This window comes from Pleurodeles waltl, chromosome 5, assembly GCF_031143425.1.
Source record: "Pleurodeles waltl isolate 20211129_DDA chromosome 5, aPleWal1.hap1.20221129, whole genome shotgun sequence".
Taxonomy (NCBI): Eukaryota; Metazoa; Chordata; class Amphibia; order Caudata; family Salamandridae; genus Pleurodeles; species Pleurodeles waltl.
In genome coordinates, this window is record NC_090444.1 from 437,642,025 (window position 1) to 437,663,834 (window position 21,810).

The 21,810-nt window shown below is 44.0% G+C and overlaps 1 protein-coding gene across 7 annotated transcripts in view; it reads right to left on the reverse strand.

Moving 5' to 3' along the window:
- Positions 1-21,810, reverse strand: part of WDPCP (WD repeat containing planar cell polarity effector) — a 2,103,513-nt gene that overhangs the window by 731,069 nt on the left and 1,350,634 nt on the right. The window lies entirely within an intron of this gene.

A 21,810-nucleotide genomic window follows, 5' to 3' on the forward strand; every position in this document is an offset into this window, starting at 1 on the left:
AGGAAATGACCAATCTTCCCTCTGTTAACGATATAGTAGAGGGTTCTAAAGCACATAGTAGAGAACTAGCCTGTTTCTTCCAAAAGAAAATCTCTGATAGTCAGGCAACTATCCCCAGTAATTCCCGTAACAAGGATGAGTCCGTCTCTTATCTTGACGGTCAGCTAAAAGGCTCTTTGTTCTTGTTCTGATACGGTCTCGCCTGGACTACCGGAATGTCTTATTTATGAGTTATCCTTCTTATGTCCTAAAGAGACTGCAGGCGGCACAAAATGCTGCCGCCCGCCTTTTAATGGGCACTCCCAGATACCACTCTGCTAAATCTGCCCTGGTTTCTCTCGATTGGCTCCCCATCGAACAGCGTATCAATTTTAAAGCTGCTTGTCTCGTCCACAGATTATAACCCCTTATACACCCAAAGATCACTTAGATCCCCATCCTCTACCCTGATTAATATACATTGTGCCAAGAAAGTAAGATGGGGAGGCAGATATTTTGCTTCTAATGCAGGTGACCTATGGAACTCTCCTCCATTGGAGCTCTGCCTTGAGAACTCGGAACTTCCGCTTCGTACAAAGCTGAAGACTTTTCTTTTTCCTTTACAGTCTGTCAGCCTTGTCTGTTTAATGGTCCTGCATTAGCACTGGGAGGCCTTCGGGTAGACATGCGCTCTATACATTTCTAAAAATAATAATAATAATCCTCCTCTGCCTTCTCCATTTCATCCTTCTTATCCTCATCATCCTGCTCCTGTGCTGCAGCTTGCATTCTGTGGACCTCCTCCCAGGTTATCTCGTACTCCAACTTTGGAGAGCCACTGGCTGGCGTCAGTCCCCCTCTCTCTGCACAACATTTTCAGCTCTGCCATTCTGTAGCTTTCAAGGTTTTTGAGATCCAACTCATTCTTAGCATGCAGGAATCACAGGCATACAAATGTGAGTCTGGAATACAATTTGTAAAAAGAAAAAAATAGACAATCAAGATTTTTTTAAAAAAAGTTGAATTTGAAGTTAGATTATTTATATGGGATTTTTTTTTTTTTTTAATTTTTTTTTTTTTTTTTTTTTTTTTTTTTAGTTTTGCACAGCTCACATAGTGGCACTGGAAAAAACAAAAGTACTGCATCCCATCACTGGCACCAATGTAAGAAATTGGGTTGCTGGTTGAGAGGGATGGAAGCCCCACTCATGCAACACTACAATTCGTGTCAGGGTGAACCAACAAAGTTACTAAATTAACTTGAGCTTTGAGGGTGTGGCTGGAACAGCCAAGATGGCCACATATTCTACGAAAGCTCCCTGAGCCTCCAGCGAATCCTCCTACATCTGACATAGCCACTGCAGCCCAGGTGCCAGTAACCAATGCACAAGCAGCCTTAAAATCGTGGCTGCACAGGGTGACCTTCGTTCCTGCATACAGTTGAAGGACATTGAAAGCAATGCAGTGCCTCCCTGTGCATTGGGTGGGACTGCTCCAGGGGACACAGGTGGCCACTACTCCCTCTCTGGCCCCACTAACTACCCCAGTGACCTGACTGGGCACGATCCTGACTTCTCCTGGAGTGGAGAAATAAATGGGCCCCAGCAGTCCTTGAACTGCCATGCTTTAAATCCAGGCACTCATTGACTTGCATCTGCTCCCACTGAAATCCTCCGCACTACAACAGTAGAGATTTTCCTCTGCGGCATCTCAGATCACTCTCTAGAGGCCCCCGCAATAGCCTGAAGGCCTATCTGGCATCCTACTGTCAACTTCTTAGCCAACTAGAAATCGAGTTCAGGACGTACTTTGACACTAATAAAGGTTCTGTTCCCTCCGTGGACTCATTATGGTCAGCTAGTAAGGCCACAGTGAGATGTGTGGCCAAATCCCTGCTTAGCCGTAAGGAACGGGACAAAGACTGCCCAATGGCAACTCTAGAATATCAAATCCTGCAGCTGGAAAAACATTACTTGGCGTCTCTCCTACCCTCAGCTCTCCTGTGACAACTAGAGCTGGCCAAGACCACACTCTGCCAACTCACCCTAGATGAAGCCCGCCAGTGCTGGAAGACTTCTCTTCATCACGTCTAAGAACTTGGAGACAAATTTGATAAGCATCTCTACTGGCTGGCCACTCAGGATATATCATCCAAGGTAGTGCCCAAAATCCTTGACAAAAGCAGAGAAAAACAATATACAGCTGTATCCATTGCAGAAACGTTTGCTGGCTACTATTGAGCTTTATACACCCCCAACCACAGCTCCAAAGTGAACACACCAACTTCATACTGGCTGGCATTACCCTTCCAAAGATCTCTCCCCTTCAAAGGGTGGAACTGGTCTCCCTCCTCACACTAGAAGAGGTTGTATAAGCTCTAACTGAAATTAATCCAGGCAAAATACCTGGCTCAGAAGGTTTCCCTGTTGATTTATATCACACATTTCTGGAGACTTTTACACCCTGTCTGCTAGAGTTTTATCTCGAAGCAGAGGCAAGAGAGACGATTCCAGCAAAGCTGGATCTCGCCACCATTGACGCAATCCATAAATCTGGACACCCCCCCCCCAGATTGCTGTGCGTCATATAGGCCAGTATCAATAACACTGAAATTAAAATAGCTGCAAAGGCACAATCTTTTAGACACCAGAAAAATCCCAAACCAACTTTGAAAACTACGGTAAATTTTAACAGATAAAATAATACACGAACAATGAAAATGTAATCAGTCGAAACAGAGATATTCAATTTTAAAAGTATTTAGTGGGACTAGCACCTAAAAGCACTAGACGCCACTCACAGTCATCTGGTTATGCTACACCAGGGCAAAGTCACATGCTCAGACAGACGCAATATAGCGCTGGTTGGATTGCGGGATCGGGTTAGACCTCCTGAAGAGTTACATTCTCAAGACTGGAGCGAACAGTTTAGTTTGCACTGGAGGAGGCCACGAGGAGGAATCTTTTGGCAAGAACAGCAGCTTAATCGTTGCAGACAGTCGTTGCTGTAGTGAGATTATCTGGTCATTACTGGAGCTTTGTGTTAGTGGGCATCACAGGCTGTTTTTGCCGCAGCTCAATGTGCAGGTCTTGTGTTGCTGGTCATTGCAGACAGTCATTATTGACACACAGAGCAGGTCTCACTAGGACTTCACGTTAGCAGTCTTAGCAGGCAGCAGAGTTTTGGCACAAAGTGGCCCGTTTGTAGTTATGAGGAGCCCGCACTTCAGGATTTTCATTTTTTCTTCTTGGAGGAGCTTTCACCGATACCAGCCAAGGCTCTAGGACCTGGGGGGCACCTGATGGGGATCAGGACTCACTCCACCAGTTGCCAGTAGTAGGGCTCAGGCACGTCTGGTTGCAGCTGGTCAGTTAGTCATTTGCAGTGGGGCTCTGAAAGCTTGCTGTAACCTTTTAGGTCACACAGGAGGTCATCCAACTGACCCTTGGAGCTGCTCTGGGTTGCCTGTGATCAAGGTAAGCAGGTCCAGTCCTCCTCCTTCATACAGCAAGATAGTCCTTCAAGCAGCAGAGCAGTTTTATTTCCCACAAGACGAGGAGTGGTTCTGACAGTCCTCTTTTTATATCAGGTGCCAGCCTTTGTGTGGGGAGTTCCATGGCCTATCCCCAGAACTCGTTTGGATCAGATCTTCCTCTTTCCCTGGGTTTGGCACCAAACTGTCTTGGCTGATAAAAGACCTGGTGTCAGGTTACTTTGAAATGTAATCAGGACACGGTACAGCTCCTCCCTAGTCCTAATCCTGCCAGATGGCCCATCTTGTCCACACCTAAGTCCCCTTTGTCTCACTGTCTGGAAGCAATACACAAGCCACAACAGAACAGCCATTCACAGTCATCTGTCCAAGGACACTGGCAGAAAGGTATAGTTGGTAGGGACCAGAAAATGCCAACTTGCTAAAAGTGACATTGTTGGAATTGTAACTTAAAATCCGACTTCACCATTATAGAGGATTTTAGACTAAAATTAATTTGCATATAAACAATACATCTCTATAGGCTCCCATTCTGAAGTTAGCACCTATTAATTGTAATTCAGTAACCCAATACCAATGGGAGAGATAGATCTGAAAATAGTAAAAAATTACTTTAGACTTTTTCACTGACAGGACATGTAAAACTTAAACACACCATTTTCTAATGTATAGAGATTGTGCACCCTGGCCTATGAGTCTTCAGAGACTACAATAGGGGTGGCATTTAAGTATTAAAAGGAAGGTTTAGGCCCTCTTGCTAGGTCAAAATTACAGTTTCAAACTACACTACAAGCTGAAAGCCTGAGATGTTTTAAAAGACTGCTTTAATAGGTAGCACGAGTGCTGCTGCTCACTAGTAGCATTTAATTTACAGGCCATTGGGTAAATGTAGGTCCATATGCCAGGGACTTACAAGTACATTAAATGTACTGATCAAGTGTACGCTAATTGTACCATTAAAGAGAGAACACAAGCACTTTACCACTGGTTAGTAGAGAAGAAATGTACAGAGCCCGAATGAAAACAAAAACAGGTTTAACACCAGAAGGCAAAAATCTGCTCTAACAATGATCTACACATTTTAAATCGTTTAATGAATTACAGCATTTTCTGTAAAGGAATTCCCTTTATTTAATTTCATTTTTCTACTCATCTGTTACATCAAGGGTGAGGTCATGAGCTTTGCATTTGTTCTGTGAGTTATCTTTAGCATAGAAGATGTGCGAGCTATGTATGCGGAAATACCATAACTGGAACATTTCAGGGGTTTATCAATTTTATTTTTTTATTTCATAACCACAACAGGTTAAGTGTGTTTTTTTAGAAAATATTCTATATACACATACATATTAGTGCATGTTAAATACATGATAGGTAACTCCATATTATGGGCCAATATGTTCTGGAAAAATAAAAACATCTCAGGGCCACAGGCCAATTGTTTGTAAATGTCAATAAAACTACTAAAAAGCAATATAGGACCAAAGTACACATCAATCGTTGTGCATTTTCTATACTACATATTTATTTTGGGGTAATTTTCTTGAAAAAGCTGTTTTCTTCTAAGTGCAGCTACTGCTGGACACTGATTGCAATTATAATGTTTAGGTTTTGTTTATCTATCATGAATAAACTGTAGATCAAACAGTAGTGAGGCCAATGGATTTATGCAAATTTGTGACTGCAGTGCTTACTTCATAATTATGATCTACACATGTCACATAATCTGCATATTTTACCAACAATGCTCTTATGAGCATAAATGGGGGAAAATAATCCTGCCAGAAGATGTTTCATCATTTGCATTTTTTCTGCATAATTTAAATAAACTTGTGATGTAATTTGTACATTAACCTAGTAGCCCTGAAGAATAAGTCGCTTACTTTCAGTAATGCCTTAACTGGTAGAGATTTTATCTAGCCCTAGATTCCTTCCTTTAAAATATCCCCAGACTGGATCTGGAAGAAATTCGAGTAGTATCCCTGCACTCTGGTAGATGGCGTTGGTCGGCTCCACATAGTCTGTGACAGAAGTGACGTACAAGTTACTTACCTTCGGTAACTAAATATCTGGTAGAGACATATTCTAGTTGCAGATTCCTTACCTTAGAATTTCCCCCAAGGCAACAGATTGGATCCAGAGATTTTTCTTAGAGTGATACCCCTACGTGTCGGCAGGTGGCGTCGTTCAACTCCACGGGCGTTGTTGGCATCGTGGTCGCCGTGATGACATCGAGAGTAGTGACGTCAGTTTCTTTTAACGAATTTCCACGCTAAAGCGCAGAGCCGCTAAGAACACTGAGATAGGTGCGCCAGAGCTAATTACCTGAAAGGGGGAATCTCTGTCCCTAGAAATCAGTTTGCAAGCGGGGAGGATGGGTGGGCGGTAAGGAATCTGCAACTAGAATAAGTCTCTACCAGATATTTCATTACAGAAGGTAAGTAACTTGCACATCTGATAGAGACTTCTAGTTGCAGATTCCTTACCTTAGAATAGATACCCAAGCAATGACATCCTTGGTGGTAGGCTGCGAACCAAGATCAAACTGGGAAGTCCTGCAGGACTGAGCAACCAAAATAGCCGTCCCAACGGACCTGACTTGCCAGGCAGCAGTGCTCAGTAAACGTGTGCAGGGACGCCCACGTAGCTGCCTGGCAGATATCCAGGACAGGAACTCGGCGTGCTAACGCAGTGGAAGCAGCAGTTGCTCTGGTGGAATGAGCACGCAAGCCTTCAGGAGGTTGCTTTTTGGCCAAGGCGTAGCACATTTTGATGCAAAGAAGCACCCATCGAGAGATGGTACTCTTTTGCACCACCTTCCCTTTTCTTGCACCCACATATCCAACGAAGAGTTGATCGTCCACCTGGAAATCTTTGGTGATTGAGGTAGAACGCCAATGCTCTTTTTGGGTCCAGACGCTGGAGTCTCTCCTCCTCATGGGAAGGATGTGGGGGTGCATAGAAAGTAGGCAGAGTGATGGACTGGCCTACATGAAAGTGTGTAACCACCTTAGGAAGAAAGGACGCCCTAATGCGCAACATTACTTTGTCAGAGTGCACAGATAAGTATGGAGATTTTGAGGAAAGTGCCTGAAGCTCACTCACCCTGCGAGCAGAAAGAAAGGCTTTTAATTGCATGCAAATTGCTCTAAACTCCAGCAGGCTGATGTAGAGCTGAGACTCTGTTGGAGACCACAGTACTCTGACCTTCACCTCTCCCAGATGTCCGCCTCAACCCAGGAGTGATGCATCTGCCACTAGTCAGTTCTAAGTGGGGAGGGATCTGCCACTGACTCAATCGAAGTTTGTCAGCCTCTACTGTAAATCTTTTGCAGTTCCCTCTGACAGCTGGACCAGACCGGAGAGATTCCCCCGATACTGTGCACTCTGGTACTTCAGGAGCCACACAGAGCTTGCATATGCCAATGGGCATGTGTTAACAGCAGGACGCAGGAGATCATGAAGCTCAGCAGCCTCAGAGTCAGTCCTACTGAAATCCAGGATAGAGGCTGAAACATGGGAATCATAGTTTGAATATATCTTGGACATGCCATTCCGGAGGATAGGCCCAAAACTGCACGGTGTCCAGCCACCCTTCTCACCACTATAGAAAATGAAGCCCTTTCTTCCGTAGCCACACTAGGAGGCCAAGCCAATGTCTGAGGAGGTAACCAGACCACTGGAATCTGCCAGTTCCCCGTACCAGTGGTCTTCAGTCTCACCAAGGGGGTTGGTGTAACCATAAGTATCCTCAGATCTTCCTCAATGATACTCCTCTGCAGGCCAGTCGAAAAAAACTGGGCCATGTCTCCAAATCGGAAGGTCAAGATCCTGCCGGTACTGGAGTTGACATCGGGCAATGTCTCTCCAGCTCCGTATCGGAGTCGGGTATTGTCACAACTCTATCTTGTGTCATATGTGTTGTGGGCTTTACTCGCCGGGCTCATCTCATAATTTCCTTGTAGCACCTCCCTGCCCTGAGCACTCCAAGTTATCCTTCCCTTGTGGTGCCTTCCTGTCTCGAGCACCGCATGCCCCAGTCTCCTCGACTTCCAGGAAGCTTGAACCATTATACCTTCTGTTCTGTTGCTAAGCAGGTTTTGTCTGTTCTGCTATCCACTGTGCCATTGTGCACTTGGGGTTTCCGTTATACTAGTTAATTGTTGCCAATTACTGCTTGCACCAGCAACGCTGTTATATGTAACAGCTGATATTCCCCAGGTTCATTTGGAATATTCCATAATTCCACGTGGGAAATGTACCTTCTGGAACACTCTTTTCCTCCAGCATGAATACCCCCTCTGAACCTGTATTGGTGCTTGGTCTCATTTCTAGTTCTGCCCAAGCATTGTCCCTGCACTCACTTCCTGAGTCGTCCAGAACGTCCAGCAATCCAGTTTTCTCCTGTTCAAGTTCCTCAAGTGATTCCCTTGACTCCAACTCCCTCGATGCATCTTCCATGTCTGCCTCCTGAACAGCTCCACTTGTTCCATAGCGACTCCCTGAGACATGTCCTCAAGAGCTCCTTCAAACTTCGGATAATGTTAAGAACTATGCTAAGTACTCAGTATCAGGTTAGTGTGCACTAATCATCTTGTAGCAGTAAGCAGGCTTTAGTATCAGCATCTACAAGACTAGAGACTTGTCTCCAGTTCATCTCCGTGAATTTCCTTGCCTGTTCATGCATGCATGCATGCTCCAGATCCTGTCTGCAACCTTGGTGCTTGGATTGTTTTTACACAAGGACTAGAGATTTAGCTCTGTGTTTCTTTGATGAACAGTAGTGCCAAGAAGAATGTCCTTTAGAGTGATTGATGAACCTTGTAACGAAATCTGAAGGTCTTTGAATACCTTGGGAGTTTCACTAATTCCAACTTTTGTTCTTAGTACACCTTGGGAGTGTCCCTAACTCCAACCTGTGTTCCAAGTGTAGCCTTGGGAGTGCCAGTAACTCTAACCTATGTTCCGAGTGTTACCTTGGGAGTACCAGTAACTCCAATCCGTGTTCCGAGTTTATCCTTGGAGAGTCAGAGGCTCTAATCAGTATTTCAAGTTCTTCCTGAAGAGTCTCAGAGAAGCCTATATGGAAACTTGGTTATCCTGCTCTCATGCCATGATTTGGAAGATGTCTGTGTTTGTCGCTGACGTTAATGCATTGTTAAGGCACGTAGAGGTCAGCTACTGTAATGAAGGTATTTGCCTCTTCTTGGTTCCAGTGCAATGTGTCTTCACAAAACCAGAGGTTCTGGTCCAGTACACATCTACCTTTGCAAAAAACATAAGATCTCCGGAGTGGCATCCCAGGAGCGGCTCATCCTGTTAAACAGTGTCACACTGTCGCTGAACAGATCCAGTGCTGCAAGTCTCTCTTTTCCGATTTTGTCCCAAACCTGCTCCCCCCACTTCCCCTGGACAGTGTGTGATCTAGAAGTCCTATCCCTGGATCTGGCACGGTCCTGAGAGGGATAGGAGGTTCAGCATGAGCTCCAGTGTCGTTTTTGCAGTTGGGACCAGGTGAGTGTGTGGTAGGTATGATTATGGGTGAGCACTGCCATGGGAGGTCGGCAATACAGGGAACAACACTACTGGAATGGGCTCTGAGGAAGGTTGCAGTGCAATCAGAGTCATTCTGGATCCAGAACTGGATCCAGGGGGCCCAGCTGGTGCTGACGGCGGACCCACCGGTGGAAATATAGGCCCCTCCCAAACCATGGGGCTCCAAGGCACTCCAGAGAGTTCAGCCTGCTAAAAAATGAGGTGCATAGCCTAATGAAATTCTTGGAGATGGATGACGGTTGCTCTAGCTTCAAGAAACTCAGGGAGGAGCAGACCAAGCGGCAGGCTCCGTGCAGGACCAGGGCCTAGTGTGACGTCATTCCTATGCTTCTTCCAATGACCACGGCTGCCGCTTTGACTTATTGGATGTTTTAGACTTCTTGTAGGGCTTTCCCGACGAATTAGAGCACCATGATGAGTGCCGGGAACAACTCAGCCAATGAGCCAGGATCTTCCTTGAGTCCAGGACCTGGAAAGTTGTGGAGGCGACTGGGTTCGGGCTACCAGGAGCTTCAGGGAGCGCTCCATCTCAGTCTTGGGGTTGATGGCACACCAGTCCTCGCAAGTCTTGGAGTTGTGGCGCAGCCCAGAGCATCAAAGACAAGTCAGGTGGGGGTCTCTCACAGACATCTGTCTGTGACAAGAACCACAAGGCTGAAACCCCACTGTTTTCTCCTGGGACATCTCTGCACACACTATGATACAAAGTATTGAAAAATGCTCAACAAAACGTCGAACAAGGTTGTCTAAAAAGTCCACTGAGGTAGCTTTCTCTGAATATGCACTGACTGGTGCATAAAGAATGGAACTGATGTCAATGCGTTCAGGAGGTGTCTGTATGGGCACTGCACATGTCACTACCAACGGGGAGCTGATCAATGCAACCTACTGGAGCGCAGAGGGACTGCTCAAAAAATGTCCAGATCCACTGTGACGCCAGGGGAATATTCTAAGGTAAGATATCTATAGCTAGAAGTCTCTGTCAGAGCAGGATAATACACAATGTACATGTATAAAAATGTGGGTGTGTTTATTTATGCTAATTGTAATGATAACTTTTACAACATCCTAAAGACCACTGAGTGAAAACTAAGTTAAGCACATAAATATGTCCTGAATTTAGGCGACAGCGTTACGCGAATGTTGCTATCAACGTAATACCTCAACGAAACATGAGTTGGGTGTAACCCACCCACTTATTTCACAAGCGCTCTTAACTACTCATGGCAAACTGTAGAAGTTAACTTTAGTGAACACTGCTTTTCTCAAATATGTTGCACTTACTTATTTATATTATTTGTAGTGTTTTAAAAAGTGCAGACATGACCTTCACGCTATCAGATGTACAAAGAGAGCTAATGATGGTTGCAGTACGGAAAAGACACCTGTCACTTAAGATACACTGTACATAGAGTTCGAAGAGCAAGGTATAAAACAACTGTGTACAATATCGAATCAGAAGAGTTCTCATATAGATCTCCTATGTTTGAGGAGCGAGGCATAAAAACAATAGTATACAATATTGATTAGGGTGAATGACGTTTTCACAAGTGTTCACTTATGACACATGTTTTTCTAGTAGCCTTTTTGATAACCCTGAATTAAGTAATTTCTCTTGTTGCCGGTGGTAGGGAGTTCTATATTTTTGGAGCAGAACCATTGAAAGTGCAGCCCTGGGTTTTCCTTTCTTTTTATCTGGCTGGTTGTAGTATAATGGATATAGCACTTCTAGATCCCTTCTGCCTCCTTATAGTTTGATCTTATTCGCCATGTATTTTGATCCAGAATTGCGTAGGTCTTTGTGCATGCAAACTTCAGTTGAATCCGAGCTTCAGCAGCAAACCTGCTGGGGGCAGTGCTTAATTTGTGCTTGTTGTTTCCGGTGCTGAGCACCAGCACTTATTTTTGAGGGCCGGCGCTTATTCTTCTGCCCCAAGCATTTACTGCAAGCAAAAGACACATACGGGGAAGACGGAGGAAGAGAAAAACAAAAAATCAGATAGGGTGTTGCTGATTTTAACTATTGTTGGTTCTGCAAGAAGGAGGTGAACCAGTTAAGGACAGCTCCTGATAGGCCTATTCTGATTTCAAGAGTTCCTCTGAAACGTTTGTGGATGTCTGTGTTGAATGCCTCTGACAGGTCCAGAACAATAAGAAGGCAAGATGTATGTATATCATCTAGTATGTTTAGCATGGCGACTTCAGTGTTGTGTCCCACCCTGAAACCTGACTGGTGTTTGTCTAATAGGTCAAAATTCTTGATGTGTTCAAATAGCTGAATGTTGGTGCATTTTTCTATCAACTTAGCCACTAAAGGCAGACTGGATACCGGTATGAAGTTAAGTCATTCCTGTCAGTGCCCATTTTTTTTAGTAGGGAGATACTTGGCATTCTGGGATGGATCTTTGTTGGAGAGAAGAGGTCACAATTTTTGACGACTTGTTGAATCTCTTTCAGTAGGTGGAACAGAATGGGATCATTGAAATGTGTATGGTAGGTTTTATTGACTGAATAGTTTTCTGCACCCCTCCCACAGACAGAGGTCTGACATTGTTCCAGAAGGCTTCGTTATTCCTTGGGACAGTTGGGGTATGTTGTTCAGTATTCTTGGTGTGTGTTGTGAGGGTGAGGTTGGTGGAATCCTTCAGTTGAGCACTCGCCTGACATGGAATAGATGGTTGCAATTTTTTCTTTAAGAAAGAAGAGAACACATTGCAGATGCTCTTTGAGTTAGTTGCATTTGCGGATTCTGCAAGTTTCCCGGACTGTTGCTTTATTATGTCAAATAATTGTTTAGGTCAGTTCTTTGCTTTGTCTAGTTGAGACCTGAGTGCTGTTGTTTTGGCTTTCAGGATCACATTGTAATTGATTCTGTGCATTCCCAACTGTACAAAATGGGCAATGTTTGGATCCTTCCTCCATAGTCGTTCTCATTGTCTTAGTAGTCTTCTTTCATTCTTTATGTAGTGGTTAAACCATGGTACTGATGGTTTTTCCTTTTGCCTTTTTAGTGATTATGGAGCAGTCTTATGAACTATGTCAGTCATACTGCTGTTGTAGAGATGCGTTAGATCTTAAACTGATATGTATCCCGCCTGGGGTGCCACGAAGGGCTGGCACAGATCCAACATTTCTGATCTATTTACACTGGTGAAATCTCTCACCTAGGTTTTTGCCCTTCTCTTTTGATCTACGATTTTAGTTTCTAGTGTGGCTATTTGGAAAATAATTTGATGGTTGTCTCACTGATCTATTGGGATGATGTCTAGCATGTTTACTGATCTTGGATTAGCATTGATGAGGTCAAATGTGGCACCTTTGTCATGGGTTGGTCCCTTGCATGCCTGACTCATGTTGAGGTCCCGGAGTGCACCCATTGTGGAATCTTTGACATTGTTCCAATGCAGTTTGAAATCTCCTAATAATATTGTATTCGAGAGTGAAGTAGCATTGATTGTGATCATTTCCATAAGTTGCTCCAGGAAGATTGTGTTGTCCCCCAGATGATGGTATATAAGGAGTGTTTTCACTATCAGTTTCTTTTCAAGTTTGATTTCAGCTCCCATGATTTCAAACAATGATGTATATACTAGCGAGAATACGTTTAAGGTTATCGAGTTTCTGTAGAATATAGAAAGCTCTCACACTGCTTCAATGTATGGTTGAGACATAAAATGCCATAATTCGGAGGAATAAGGAAGTCCATTATTGGAGCTGCCATTGGGTTAAGCTAGGTTTCAGTAAGGAAGAGAATGTCTAGATCATGCTCTAAGATCACCTCAGCTATATCAGTTGCATCTTTGCAGCTGATCTGCAGTTGTGTAGCATGCATTTCAGATTTTTTATTGTTTTGTGGATTACTGTGGTGGATGTTGTATATGTTGCTATCTGGATCCGGTTGTTGTGATTGACTTGTAGAGGGTTGTCTCTCTGTTTTTTGTAGTTGGATATCTTGACTATGTTGAATTCTGTGTCTAGGGAAATTTTCTGTGTGTGACAGTGGTAGATTAGCAGAGTGTTTACCTCTTCTTCTTATGCAAGACTGCATTCTTTATTTGTTTACCACTTTGAAAATTCTTAAAATCTGTGAATGCACTGAGGAATGCACAGCATTTCTGAGTGTCACCCATGGTTAAGTCAAGTCCTGGCAATTTCTTCGCAGGACAGTAACACAGAATTACGGAAGAATAGTTGCAATTGATAACCATTTTCAAATTACCTTTTCTACCCTCTCTGTTAATGCTTGTTAATCAAATGTCTTATTTGCAAAAGAAAGTGCTCAGATACAAAATATATTGGGGTGGATAAATGTGTTTGTAACTACAGATGTTCAAAACACAACTACACACTCCTTGTAGAAATATATGTACATTTTATAATTTTTAAAGCAGCTCATATAGCACATATCTAGTAGCAAGCAGAATTAACTGTTTTACAAAGGATTTTTTCATGTAGTAAGACTTCCAACAAGAAGTGGTTTACATAGCCTGTAGTATATGAGATCTGATTGATTCTGGATAATGACAACTAAGAAGTGAAATGTAGAGACTGATGCGAACATACAAGTGGAACAGGGATATATATTGTTCCACCCATAATAATACAAAGGTATTGAGGTAGGCATTAGAACCAAGGACTCCTCAGTTCACACTGAGAAACTTGACCACAATTCTTGCCTTTTGTGGGTGCTCACTGGTACTTTGTGATTCACTGAAGCAGCCAGTGGGATCTTGTTTGGCCTCAATAATACCATTTACAGGACATGTATAAATGTCAAATGTCATGCCACTGTTGTTCCAAAGTAAGGTATAGACAATACTGGTGCTCATTTAGCGTTCATCACAATCATGCTTTTGAGGAAATGTAATTTATTATATAGTGGGTTTGTGCGTCCTCACAGTGTAATAAACTCACAAGCTTTTCCTGGGGCCAGTCATGCTCTACTGTACAACCTTAGCTCAACTGTAGGTGGCTGTGGCTTCAACCAGTCAGCCTTTTTCAGAGGAACAAGTACAAAAGCATTTAGAAGTACCAAAACTACTGAATAAGAAAGAAACACAACACAAAGGAAATCCCAAATCAATTTACAAAGTAGATCCTATTTTCATGAATGTTTAGTCAGCAAAATGAACAGAATCAACTGAAGGGTTCTGTAGATGTAAAATATTAAGCAAATTGTAACTCACTGTTGTTCACTCAAAATGCAAACATGCATTGGTAACTACTGCAGTTAGCAGTTACTTTAAAAACCTCTGAAAACTGTTTAAAAGGTTGTGATTGGGTGCTCCGGCTCACTTTGGGAGACCAACTCCAGCAGGGAGCAAATCACAGGGGCAATAAAGCTTAGTATGGCAGTTACCTTGCAGTCAAAGCAGTGTCCAGTCCCGCTGCAGACTCTAAGGTGAACCATCATAGACATCAATGAAGTTGTCCTGAGGCAATGTATACAGGATGCAGAAGTTGCTTAGGATGATGATCTGATCGACAATACCCTTCCTGGGGCCACTCCTTGGCCACAGAGCTCAATGTCCCTTGATGTCCAGGGGAAGTTAATCCAAAAAACAGCTGACACTAATACATTAGCCTCCGGTCACAGCAAAACCAGCAGTTCCCTTTAACTGCTGCAAGTGTCCGTCTTGGGTGACCAAACTGCACTTAGACGACTCTCTTGGGACCAGCAGCCTCAAGTGCAACTTCTGAAGTGTCAGGGCTTAGTCTCCCAGGCGGCACATCTGCAGTCAGCGACAATTCAGTGATTGTGCAACCAACTCATAGCTGCAGATTCTGCGATAGGTCGCTTCTGGCAGTTTGCTCTTTTTTTAGGATTAGCGCTAAGACGCCCTGTCGCATAACTCATGGTGGCTTCTTCAGTTTTTGTGGCCAACTAACTCTTCTGACCTCTTCTGTCTAGGGCTCGGAAAACTACTTTTCCTGGAGCATGGCACCACAGGCACAGCCCTCTCTTTGCCAGCTAAGGAGCCATACGTGAAGTCCAGTCTTTAGTGCAGTATCTCTTTCCCAAGTCCAGGAAACAGTAGGGCAGTCCTTCTTAGGTCGTCTCTCCGGAAATAAGATGTGATTTGTGGTCTAGGTGCCACTTTTATGTCCACAACATGCCCTCACAAGATGTGGTCACTACTAGCCAATGGGCTACCAGGTCTCCTCCCGCTTGATGGCGTCTTCCTGAAATGTGTGGCATCTAGCTATCCCAGAGTGCAATATTCTGCCCACTCCCAAGAAGGCAGAACTCTTTTTTCTGGTGTGAGGAGCTTGGAAGCCCACCCTAGAGGTGTGGCTACCTGTGGACTACACACCAACGGGAAAACTGGTTTTACCACTGTTTCCCCATCTCTGTCCCCGGCACCAAACTATCTACCAGAACAAAAGAGCAGCCACTCTTGTTTGTGTCCACCATTTGCTCTTTAAACGCAGATTTTTTTAACCTCATTTTTAGGGCTCACATCTTGTTTGACTTCCTATCAGGGAGAGGTAACACCTCTTACAATAGTAAACCTCTATTGCGCACTTTCCTAGGAGTCGTTCACAGTTCCTTCCAGGAGGGCGAAAGGCTGTCTTGTGGCCAGCAACTATAAATGGCCACCAAAACACTAGGGTAACAGAGTGTCAACTTTCTATAGCTGTCTTATACTCAAAAGATACAATAAATTTGATTGGTCATTGGCATCAAGTCAGCTTAATGTAACAATTCTTTTGATACCTTGAATTATCAACTTTAGTCTACCCATTCAGAAGTTAGCAGAGATGAGTTGTTGGTGTGTAACCCTATACTTTCCAATGCACCTACTAGCCTTTTTACGGTAAAAACAAAATTCTGGGTTTTTATTGTTAAGACATCTAAAAATATATGTCCTACTTTTTAAACAGAGCACCCTGCCTCATGGGTGACATATATATCTAGACTTTGTCATTAGTTTAAATGGCAACGTCGCGTTAGCAGTTTAAAACTGCCCTACAAGTCTGCAGTGGCACGCTAGGAGACATGTTTTACTTTGTCACATGGTTGGTGGCATGAGAAGTGCTGCAGCCCACGTGGGACACTAACTTACAGGCCGTAGGTATCCCTGGCACCATATCATAGGCACCTGTAGGTAAATTAAGCTATGCCAATTGGATATAAGCCCAATGAAAATAGATTCCCGAGGGTGAGAGCACTGGCACCGAGGTCTGGTTAGTGTAGGAAGCTGGCTCAGTGTATACTATATCAAAATGGTGTATATTGTGCACAGAGTCCAGGGGTTCCCCAAGAAGGTTGACAGAGGCAATAATAGATAATACTAATGCTCTATTTGTGGTAGTGTGGTCGAGCAGTTAGGCTTATCAGAGGGTAGTGTTAAGCATTTATTGTGCACACACAAGCAACAGAAGAAACACACACTCAATGACTTAACTCCAGACCAAAAGGATTTTATATAGAAAAATATTTTTTTGTTTCTTTATTACTAGAACCACAAGACTCAGTTCAGAAGTAAATACTGTTGCAGGCAAGTACTTAGCACAGACACCAATGTAACTTTGTTTCACTTTAGTCAAGTAAACAAGGGGGGGGGTGGGAAATAAAGTACAGCTTTAGAGGTAAGAACATGACTTACAGTTCCGGTCTCCGGGTTATAGGTAGTCCACTGTTGGGGGTTCAAGTCAACCCCAAACACCCACCACTAGCATTACAGGGCCAGCAGGGTGCAGAGGTCAAAGTTGAGTAATTATTAACGTGGGCTCCTATGGAGACAGGGGGTACTTGGAATTCGGTCTGCCAGCAGGTAAGTACCTGTGACTCGGAGGGCAGACCAGGGGGAACTAGAGGAGCCCCAAGTAGGCACCAATCCCACACCCTCAGCGGCACAGGGGCGGCATGGTGCAGGGTGCAAACAGAGCATCAGGTTTCCAATGAAACTCTATGAGGGGACCCCGGAAGTCACTCAGGTGCTGCAGGCAATGTCCGTATGTCTCGGGCACACCACCGGTCCCCTCTGGTCGGTTTGGCCACCTGGACTCGGGCCGTGGGCGTAGGGTGAAGAGTGGTTTAGGAGTCATGCTTCTGGAGTGAGGTGGGAGTCCTTTAGAAGAGGTTTCTTCTTTTCTTCTTTGGACAGGGCCGTAGTCCACAGGAGTTCTTGATCCTCTGTGATGCAGGCAGTCCTCTGGAGGTTTTTCAGAGGTCGCTGGACCTGCAGGACCGGTTGCCTTTCTTCTGCAGGTTCTTTGAAGCAGGAGACAGGCCTGTAGGGCTGGGGCCAAATCAGTTGTTGTCTCCTTTCCTTCTTTGTTGGGGTTTCAGCTAAGCAGACCTTCTACGTGAGGTCGTCAGGAATCTGACTAGCTTGGTTAAGGGAGCCCTTAAATACAAGATTTAGGGGCGTTTTAGGGGTCAGAGGGCAGTAGCCAATGGCTACTGTCCCTGAGGGTGGCTACACCCTCCTTGTGTCCACTCCCTTAGGGGAGGGGGCCACATTCCTTTCCCTATTGGTCCCTGTCCTCTAAACCAAGATGGAGAATTCTGCAAGGGGGGGGTCACTTCAGCTCTGGACACCTTAGGGGTGGTCCTGGCTGAGGTGGGGACTCCTACTTGTTTTTCCTCATTATCCCTCTGGACTAGCTGCCAAAAGTGGGGCTTTGTCCGGGGGCTGGGCATCTCCACTAGCTGGAGTGCCCTGGGGCACTGTAACACAAAGCCTGAGCCTTTGAGGCTCACCGCTAGGTGTTACAGTTCCTGCAGGGGGGAGGTGTGAAGCACCTCCACCCAGTGCAGGCTTTGTTTCTGGCCTCAGAGAGCACAAGGGCTCTGACCCCATTGGGTCAGAAACTCGTCTCTCAGTGGCAGGCTGGCACAGACCAGTCATTCCTGCACTGAAGGATTAGGTAAAATACAAGGGGCACCTCTGGGTGCATTTTTTAATAAATCCAACACTGGCATCAGTGTGGGTTTATTATTCTGAGAGGTTTGATACCAAGCTTCCCAGTATTCAGTGTAGCCATTATGGAACTGTGTGTGGAGTTTGTTTTGACAAACTCCCAGACCATATACTTAATATGGCCACACTGTACTTACAATGTCTAAAAATGGACTTAGACACTGTAGGGGTATATTGCTCGTGCAGCTATGCCTTCACCTGTGGTATAATACACCTTGCCTTAGGGCTTTAAGGCCCGCTAGAGGGGTGACTTACCTATGCTACAGGCAGTGTTTTGTGTGCATGGCAACCTGAAGGGGATGCCATGTCGACTTTGCCTTTTTCTCCCCACCAACACACACAATCTGTAAAGGCAGTGTGCACGTTTTAGGTGAGGGTTCCCCTAGGGTGGCACAACACATGCTGCAGCCCTTAGGGACCTTCCATGGTCACAGGGTCCTTGGTACCACATCTGTGTGCCAGGGGTATGCCAAATGTGGAAACCATGGTACATTTTCAGTGAAAGAACCCTGGTGCTGGGTCCTGGTTAGCAAGGTCCCAGCACACTCTCAGCCAAGTAAGCATCAATATCAGGCAAAAAGTGTGTGTGTGGGGAGGGGGGATAACTGCAACAAGGGCCATTTTCCTACAGTTAGCATTCCTCAGTGCACTCAGTTGAAAAACCAGGAGCATGAATCCACAACTTCGGGGTGATCAAAAAGGGGCATTTTTTACACTGCTTTCTTCTGGTTGCAAGAATTTATGAATGCAGATTGTGGTGCATCCATTTAGGAGCAAAACAAATCAAACATCATAATTTTAGAGTAATTTTGTTTCCATTACTAATAAAGTGCAATTTGTTTAACACATTTTTTTTTTAATGTGATTTTGCGATGTTTGTGCAATTTACTACAGTCAATTAGTTCAAACACAAATTTTGCTTGCCTGCCGAAATTGTTAATAAGCATTTGCAATGCAATGGGTCTTACGTTCGCTAGAGTTAGAGCTATTAGCATTGTAAACTCCTAACCGGACTTTTCTTGCCAAATAAACAGAAAATGAAAAGTAAAACAGTTTCACACAAGCGACCCGACGGCCGTCATGAGCGCAAAGCAGACACAAAAAAAGAAACAGAAGTTTGCTTGCAGTGAAATGTATCGGCAAAGTGCAATTATCCATGTTACTGGCAAAATTGCAAGTATCCATTTAACCAGCAAAAGTGAAATTATCCATGTAACAAAGTTGACGCTCCACTACTGGCCAGCGAGATTGCACTGCCTACGAAATAAAGAGAAAAAGTAGTCCAGAAACCATACGGAAAATTTATAGCCTCGTATATTTCAGTAGCTGTCTGGTGCGCTCGGTTACAAGCCCATAGAAAAATTACAACAGGGACAGAGTGCTTTGCACGCTCGACCCTAAAAAGGGAAATACATCTCGGCAGGATACCACTTGCTCTTGATGTGCCTTGGTCCCTTCACCTCTGATTCCCTGTACTGCTATGCAAACTGGTTTTCAAGTAAAATATCTACCATCATTGTGAAACACTTTTTAAAACTTTTCACAAATAGTTAAATAATTTTTCAAAAACTAGTTTTACACCCAACTGATTGTGCATTTCTTTGTACCTGATTCAAAAGAATCCCTTATTACACAGAACAGTTTTTGTTAGGACTGAGGTTTGATAAATAAGAGGTTTGGAAAAACATCTAAACACCATGGAAACAGGTGTACTGCAAATAGACTGCACTGTCTCCGAAAGAGCTAATGTGATATTCAATTGCAAGCCTACATCTTAAAAACATCAAAATGTAAGCTAAGCAACCGAAGTAGTTTAAAATATTTAAATGAGAAATCACCTGTAAATCACGTTATCTAAGCATTAGTCGCTGCCAGAAACAATCCTGGACAATGCCAGCATTTGTGTGTGTGTGGGGTGGGTGTGGGGGGGGGGGGTGGCTGCACCGTTTCTGAACTGTCATAACAATGAACAGCTTTTAGGAAAACACCACCCACATTAAGTACAAACACGATGCAATCTCTTCTAACACCATAACGCGGAATGGTAAGTAGGAAATAAACACCAATTACGAAGAGGCACTTAAAAAAATTCTGATCCAGATGTAATTTCTTTGCTTTCCGAGAGATCAAGCTGGTGTTTTGAACATTTCATTTTGCACTTAGATTATGCCTTTTCAGATAAGCTCCAAACATTACCATCTGCTCTAACGCAATCACACAGGCATTTCGCTCTGATTTAACCGGATACAAATCTCATTGACAATGGGAAAGGAAAAACATGCATTTGCCCTCAAACTGCTAATAGAAAATAGAATTCCAGTAGAGTACTGGGCTCAGATCATGACTGCTAATCAAAGGCTGCTGAAAGTTGTCTTCTTTGATGCGCCCTAATCCAGTGTAAACCGAATGCGACTTTCTCAGCATAAGAGCACAGCCACGTCCATCTTCTTTCTGCGTTTAAATAAACCCAAAGTGTCCTTCCCACCAACACCACTATTTTTGCACCCGTGTCCCGGGATAGAATGGCATTTAATGATTCCTGTTAGCTCTCCGGTCCCAATTCTACCATTTCAGACCGATATAGTGAGTAGTGGGAGAGTGGGATGTCCTGTGGAAGGAGTTCGGAAAGCCCAGGAGCGGCCTGCAAGAAGGTCTAAGGAGCAGATCAGGCGGCAAGCATTAAAACTCTTTAATGGAAAACCTGTTCGGAACTGTAATAAGGGAAAGTGGGAAAGGTGAGAACAAGGACCACGACCATTGTGGGGTCTGGCTGATGGTGGGTGGGATATTGGGGCTCAGTTCCTAGGAGGTTCTAGGTACTACTGGGAATCAGTATTAAAGAAGGGAGTGTGGTATAAAAAGGAGCACTGTGCTCATTAAGTAAATACAGGAACCACTTAGGTTGGCAACAGAGATTTTAACTTATAAGTAGTTAGCGCAGGACCGACTCTTATTGACTGTGGGCTATCGCTTATGTTTTCATCCTGATTATTTGCTCTTAAGTATATGCCTCCTCTGCTCAAGATTTCTGTTTAATTTGACTGCCTTACGTAACATATGTTGAACTTTGCAAGAGAATTTGAACACGATTCCATTGGCAAAAGGGTGGATTCCTGTGTCGCTGTGGTAAGTAAATTATGGATAATCTTATGTAGTTTAGGAACCAAAAGGGCCTCCGGTAAATTTTGATTGAAACAAAAATGTTTTCTCAAAATTGTATTTGAAAAATGTGATAAAATGTCTAGTGAGGAGAGCTAGCTAGTTAAGAAAAAGAGGAATTGTCCTTCTCCTATTTTCAGGTTACTTCTAAAAGGAAAATAACTTACATCTTTTCCCACTTGTAGATATATTTGTTATGTCAAGGTATAAGAGCAAGTTCGTTTGCAGCCAGGTATCAGATAAAACAACAACAAGGTGATGTATGGAATGCTTGACTTAATCTCAGCCACTGACCATCGCTTGGGTTGCATCTTAATTCATAATTTTTCACCCATTATGGCATCTCAGTTTGCCCCAGCTATTTGAAAATCAGTCTTGACCCTGGTCGGCTAGGAATAGTCCATCCCAAAACTGCCAAATCCGGTCCTCCCTGAACCAGAATACAAGCAACCTAGGGCCAGTTTCGTCCTTATTATGGGCTCTTCAGCAGAGTACAGCTTGACTCCAGTGGCACAGTGAGCACTGGGCCCACCTCTGGGCATACTCATCACTCTTGGGGTGTCAACTGCAACAAGATGATGGATGGCATGCTTAATCTAATTTCAGCCACTTGCAATGACTCTGCCACATCCCCATCCAACGTTTTTCACCCACCATGCCACCTTAATTTGGACCTAGACAGGTGTGCAATAT